This window comes from Palaemon carinicauda, chromosome 27, assembly GCF_036898095.1.
Source record: "Palaemon carinicauda isolate YSFRI2023 chromosome 27, ASM3689809v2, whole genome shotgun sequence".
In the NCBI taxonomy this organism is placed as follows: Eukaryota; Metazoa; Arthropoda; class Malacostraca; order Decapoda; family Palaemonidae; genus Palaemon; species Palaemon carinicauda.
Window position 1 is genome coordinate 82700000 of NC_090751.1, and position 5916 is coordinate 82705915.

A 5916-nucleotide genomic window follows, 5' to 3' on the forward strand; every position below is an offset into this window, starting at 1 on the left:
TCTCTCTCTCTCTCTCTCTCTAGATTTGGCAAACAATAGAAAATAAATAAAAATAAAACAAAAATCAATCCTCCACAGCATTTTTCCCCATTTTAAAGATTATGCTAAATAAAACAAAACAACGGATTTTGACGAAATGTCCATATTCAATAGATCTCCAGCTATGGAAGATTCCATTAACCTTTGGTGGAGGTCAGGAATCTCTGATTGCTCTTGTTATGAATATTTTGATTAGCTAAAGGAAAAAAATCTTTTATATTGGCTTGGGTCCAGTCATACTACTTGGCTCTCGCTATTCTCACATTAAAGTGGGAAATTTCAAACTCTAATATACCTCCGAGGATTGTTTGATCTCTCTCTCTCTCTCTCTCTCTCTCTCTCTCTCTCTCTCTCTCTCTCTCGTTCTTTAATCCTTGTGTACGTATTATTTTGCTAAAGATTGCAGAATCACTCAGAATCGATATACAAGTAAAACACTTTCGCTTTAATCGGAGAATACATGCACCCATACTATAAATAAAATAATCAGATTCACTAACTACCGTTGAAATATAAATTTCAAGGTCAAGAAGTTTATCAAACGAAAAAGAGCGATTACGACTCGTATAAATACTGTGATATATATATATATATATATATATATATATATATATATATATATATATATATATATATATATATATATATATATATATATATATATATATATATACATATATATATATATTTATATATATATATATATATAAAATTTATTTATATATATATACTGTATATTAAACATAAGCCTCTTTTCCTTATATGCCATAGAACCAGATACTATCGGCAAAGCGAACAAAATCCTTGATTCTGTAATACAATAATAGTTTTTATTCTCGTTCACCGTAAATTATTCTTTAATGCTGTGTTTACTTTGTATTTTGACAGTGACACAGAGAGAGTGCTTAAATAAAAAAATAAAAAGTCGGCGCCATTTAATCGCTGTCTGTCACTCCAAAAAACTTTTTAAAGGTATGATTTTGTAGGTACAATAACATAATTTTAGAATACATACAGTATAAATAGGTTGATAAGCACGGTATTGTTCAAAATCGCTTTAGAATAAGCATTATAAAAAGAGACATTGCTGTAATATCTTAACAGAAATACAGACTGAGTTCCAGGATTATATTTACATAAACGTCGTTGGCTGAAAGGTACTGTAATTTAGAATGAGCTTTAAAATGTAAAAACTCATACTTAAGATATTTTGAAATATGAAAGTTATCAAAGTTTAAATATTGCCAATTTTAAAACGTGATCTCCCACGTTTGAACATAATGCGAAAAAGCTATATGAAAGCATCTTTGAAGAAATGGATCAAGCGAGTGATAGTCACCACCTTTGTTTAGAGTCCTTGGCTGGACAGACATGGCGAACTAAGCAAAGCTTCCTCTGGTTGCTTTACTGATACACCGAATAGTTGGGTGGTTGGTGGTGACTGGTAAACAAGACGTCCCTGATTCCAGATTCGGTTAGTGGTAAGTTTAGTACTTCGTTCAGTTGTATTTCACTTGCGTAAGTTTTTAGTACTGATGTCATATAAGATTTATTTTTGTACACTAAAATTATTGCCAATACCCATGTGGAAACGGATTTATAAACTATGCATCTGTATACTGAATATATTGCAAATTCTGTTATCAATCATGTTTATTTCTGTATATTGAACGTATTGCAAATACTCTGGTATTAACGAAACCGGTTTTTAAGTTACTTTGCTACATACTGAATTTATTGGAAATACCTTTGTTTTAACATACCGGTTTAAGTTATTTCTAAATGGGTTTTTTTTATATACTTATTTGAAAACTAGCCTGTTTCCTTATACTTTCAGGAAAGAGAACGCTGTGATCCCCGATTACCTGTGCGTTTAAAGCTTCATAACCTGGATGGAGTTCGACGAACTGGTGTTACCTATATTGTTCCGGGCAAACTCTACATATTGCTAAATATATCGTCTGACTGGTGACAACGCTGGAAAATGGTAAAGTATTTTTTCAGGCTGAACTAAAAGGTGAGCATCATTTTGTTAGTCATTCTTTCAATCCAATACAAAAGCAAGCCAGTCCTCCCCGATTGGGGGCGGCGCCCCCAATCGTGGGAGGACGTTCCCTATAGCACACGGTAGACCTGTTATAAGGTCTACCGTGTGCTATAGGGAGGCTTGCTTTTAACCCCCCTTAGTTTTAAGTTCGGTAAGTGTTCAACTGTTATGTTCTTTATTTAGGTTTTGCAGTTTACTTTTAAGCCTGTTGATTACACGTTTAAGGTTCCAATTAAGCTTCATCTAATAGTATTTTATATTACTCGTCTAGTATTAAATAATAAATTTTAGACATTAATGTAGGGCTACATAATTCTTACGAGAAAAATGTCTGAAACTTTATATTTTTCAGATTGGGTGTCGCGGCTTCGCCATAAAATTAACCTCGAATCTATCCATGATGGTTTGGTCCAGTTTCATACTGGTTATGGAAAGCCTACGAAGATCTACTACAAATATTTGAAGATTGTTACTGGAAATACTGTTAAGATCAAGAAATAATTGGTTAAACATTTTCTTTGGGACTTTTAAAATTCCAGTTTTTTCCCGGATAATCTAGGGAACTTAATTGTTAGAAATTTCGTTAAATAAGTCTTATTGGTAAGTTATAACGGAGAATAGTTTGATATGCTTTTTTTTTTTTTGTGTGGAATATTTATTGAGAAAGTTTATCAAGAGTTTGATTAAATGGTTTACTGAATATTTTGACTTTGTTTTTGGGAGCTCTGGCTGATAAAACCCTCTGTTATTATCCAATTAAAGAAAATTTAAAATTATATTGGATGACTTGGCAATTCTTGATAGATTTAAGTATTCAGTAGGTTGAGGTCTTCTGATCATATTTAATTGATGGCTGTTTGAACACTTAATTTTTTGTCTCCTTTTTAAAATAAGATTTAATTGTAAAATCGCTTAAATTAAATTTGTGGTTACTACTGTGATTCTATTGGCTTTATCATAAAAGTTATTACTGACATCATAATTATATACATAATTTTTTTTTAGTTTGAAAATTGTCAGCCAATTTAATTAGGTTTTTTTATTTTTTTTTATTTTTTATTTTTTATTCTTTAATGAACTATACCTTAGTTTAAAAAAAATGACTTGGCTTTATAATAAGGGAAACAGCACGGTTGCTTCTCTTAGTAAAGCCCTGTCCACACGATCGATCATGCCCGACGGGCAAACTGTAATACCAGGCCACTATAGTTAGTGAAAATGAGGGTTGATAACGCCAGAAGCGGGGAAACTAAAGGCAGGGATCTGGTAACACTGTATGATGCCAGAGACCTGTGTGGTTTTCCCGCTTCTGACGTCATTAACCCTCATAATTACCAACCATTGTGGTCTGGTATCACTGTTTGCTCATCGGGCATGCTCGATCGTGTGAACAGGGCTTTAGAAGGTACAAGATAACTAGGTAGTTTTAATTTATGGTTCAGTTCTGATTATTTAAAATTCAGTCTATTGTCTTGTTAAGCATCTATATGGATTAAAAAAAAAAAAAAAAGTTTGTAGTGTCTCACACTTGAACAAAAACTTTTATAATGCCTATTTTGATAATGCCTATTTTGCCTAAAGTCTTAACTTATGCTTTAATATACCAACTCCAAAAACTGTCGTAAGAACAAATTGGGAATACAATGAGTCTGTACTCTTAAAAAAAATATGATAAATAAGATAAAAAAAAAAATCAGACTTCCCTACATTATTGAGAAACGTAATGTACAGTACCATCAGTTTTACTTACAATCTAGATTGTCAATGTTAAGATTTTTGGGAAACTTTTAAAAGGTTTCTGAAATTTGCTAGACTAGAGACTTTCTGAATTGACTTAATGTTTAGTCTGAAATATTTTTTATTTCAAAGACAACGTACGGGGCAAATTCAATGAGTGTTAGTCTAGAGATTGTTTCGCCCATAAGAATAGGCTTGTGCATGGAAAGCGGAGATTTCATAAAGTCTGTTAAACTGTAGCTAGAGATTGCCTATCTTATTTCGTTAATTCGTAATGTATTGAACTAATTTTTGTTGGTCATATGTAAATTTCAAGGGCATGGTAATACAAGTATGTCTATACAATGAAACTACTATATATATATATTTTTTTTTTTTTTTTTTTTTTTTTTTTTTTTTTTTTTTTAAGCATGAGAGAGACGAGAGTATAACGGGTTGATTATCGTACGCGCAATCATGAACTTTCTCTATACAGGTATTTCAAAAGGAATTAAACAAAATCCTTTTGCTTATATGATATTCGTAAAAGGATACAGCCAATTTTAAGAAGTAGAATGTTCACTTGCGTTCCAAGTTTTTTATTTTTTCGTAATTTCAAATTTAAATTTCTTAACGATTAAACAACGAAACACACTAAGCAACTTAAAACGATGTAAGACTGCATTAAACCTCACATTTCAGTCTTGAAACTTGGTAGTGAAGATTACTTTAAAATCATCTTCCATGATTTTATATTTTTAAATATGAACGTAAAGATGAGATTGTATCCTGGGTAAAAATAAATTTCCAGGACCTTTAGAATATCTATGTGGTTAACAGCTGCAGAAGAACTAGTTATATGGACATACATCTTCAGTTTAAGAATTGTAAGGTTTTCAAAACCGATATGACATATGTCATTTTATCTTGAAAATTTAATGAAATTACATTTGATAAAATTTCATAAATTCTGACATTCTGCATTTTTAAAGAATTTTCATTCTGTACAACGATGTGGATTGATTTAGGTTCTATCCACACGATCGAGCTTTGCTCGACGAACTTTGCTTAAGGTGAAGTCAAAGGCGTAAAGGCAGAAAGCAAATTTCGGTCTTTCTTATTCTTTCTTTTTTCGTATGATCACCGAAGTAACGAGAGAGGTGCTCGTTGGTGGTTTAAAGACATGGGAGATGTCATTGCCTGACGTACTAAGTTCAGGTTTTTCACTAATGTTAATGATATACCTTTTCTGTATCTTCTAGTTTAAAGTTTAAACATGTCCAATTTTATTGGTCCCGTCAGTCAAATTTAAACTTGATAGTTGTTTAAAAAACAATCCTTTAAGATGCGTCCACACGGTCGAACAGTGTGTGTCGGACATACACTGTTACCATATCTAAATTGAAAGAGAATGATGTCATAAGCGTTGAAATGAGAGAAATTGATATGGTAAACAGTGGTACCAGATCAAGTTGACTACCAGGATTTTTACTCCTTTTACCTGACAAAGGACGAAAGAAATGTCAGCAGCTGGTGTCTGCTGGCATCTGTTATCTATGTCAGTGTTATAATCTGTAATTGAGAATCTAGTAGTAGTTATCAGCTTCAAAAACGGAATATCATAACCATAGTACACCATAAAATAAAATTACAATCTAATAAACTAAATTATGCCGCATGATTATTTCTGATCGTTTGAGAACAATGGAATGGTATATGGAAGGACTAGTTGCAAAGACGGGGTGAAAAGAGAAACCATTCATCCAGTTTAAAGGAAAATCAAATTGATTATCAATCATACTTTAAAACTATATACTGGTAGATCCAAACGCTTTATACATTTTATCTGAGAGCTTAAAACCTTTTAATAGTAACCAGGAGACATGAGAGGAAGCATTTTTCCAGAAGCACGTCTGACGGCATTACAGAATCACATAGGCCTGACATAAGATAACCTATCAGTGAACGAAGGATGTTATTGTTATCAACTTGAAATGTATAGCCTATATTATTCCGCGAAATAAATAATATTTGAGACTGGTCATATTCCGAATTGTGTGTTGTTAACTAAATCCGAATTGTTTCAGTGATTGAGATAAATTGTTAGAAATTTG

General features: G+C 32.0%; 1 long non-coding RNA gene across 1 annotated transcript; it reads left to right on the forward strand.

Moving 5' to 3' along the window:
• The first annotated feature begins 1463 nt into the window (after window positions 1-1463).
• Window positions 1464-2932, forward strand: LOC137621225 (uncharacterized). The gene is made up of 3 exons (XR_011040181.1): window positions 1464-1520; window positions 1877-2056; window positions 2439-2932. It is a non-coding gene; the product is annotated as an uncharacterized lncRNA (long non-coding RNA).
• Window positions 2933-5916: the final 2984 nt, after the last annotated feature.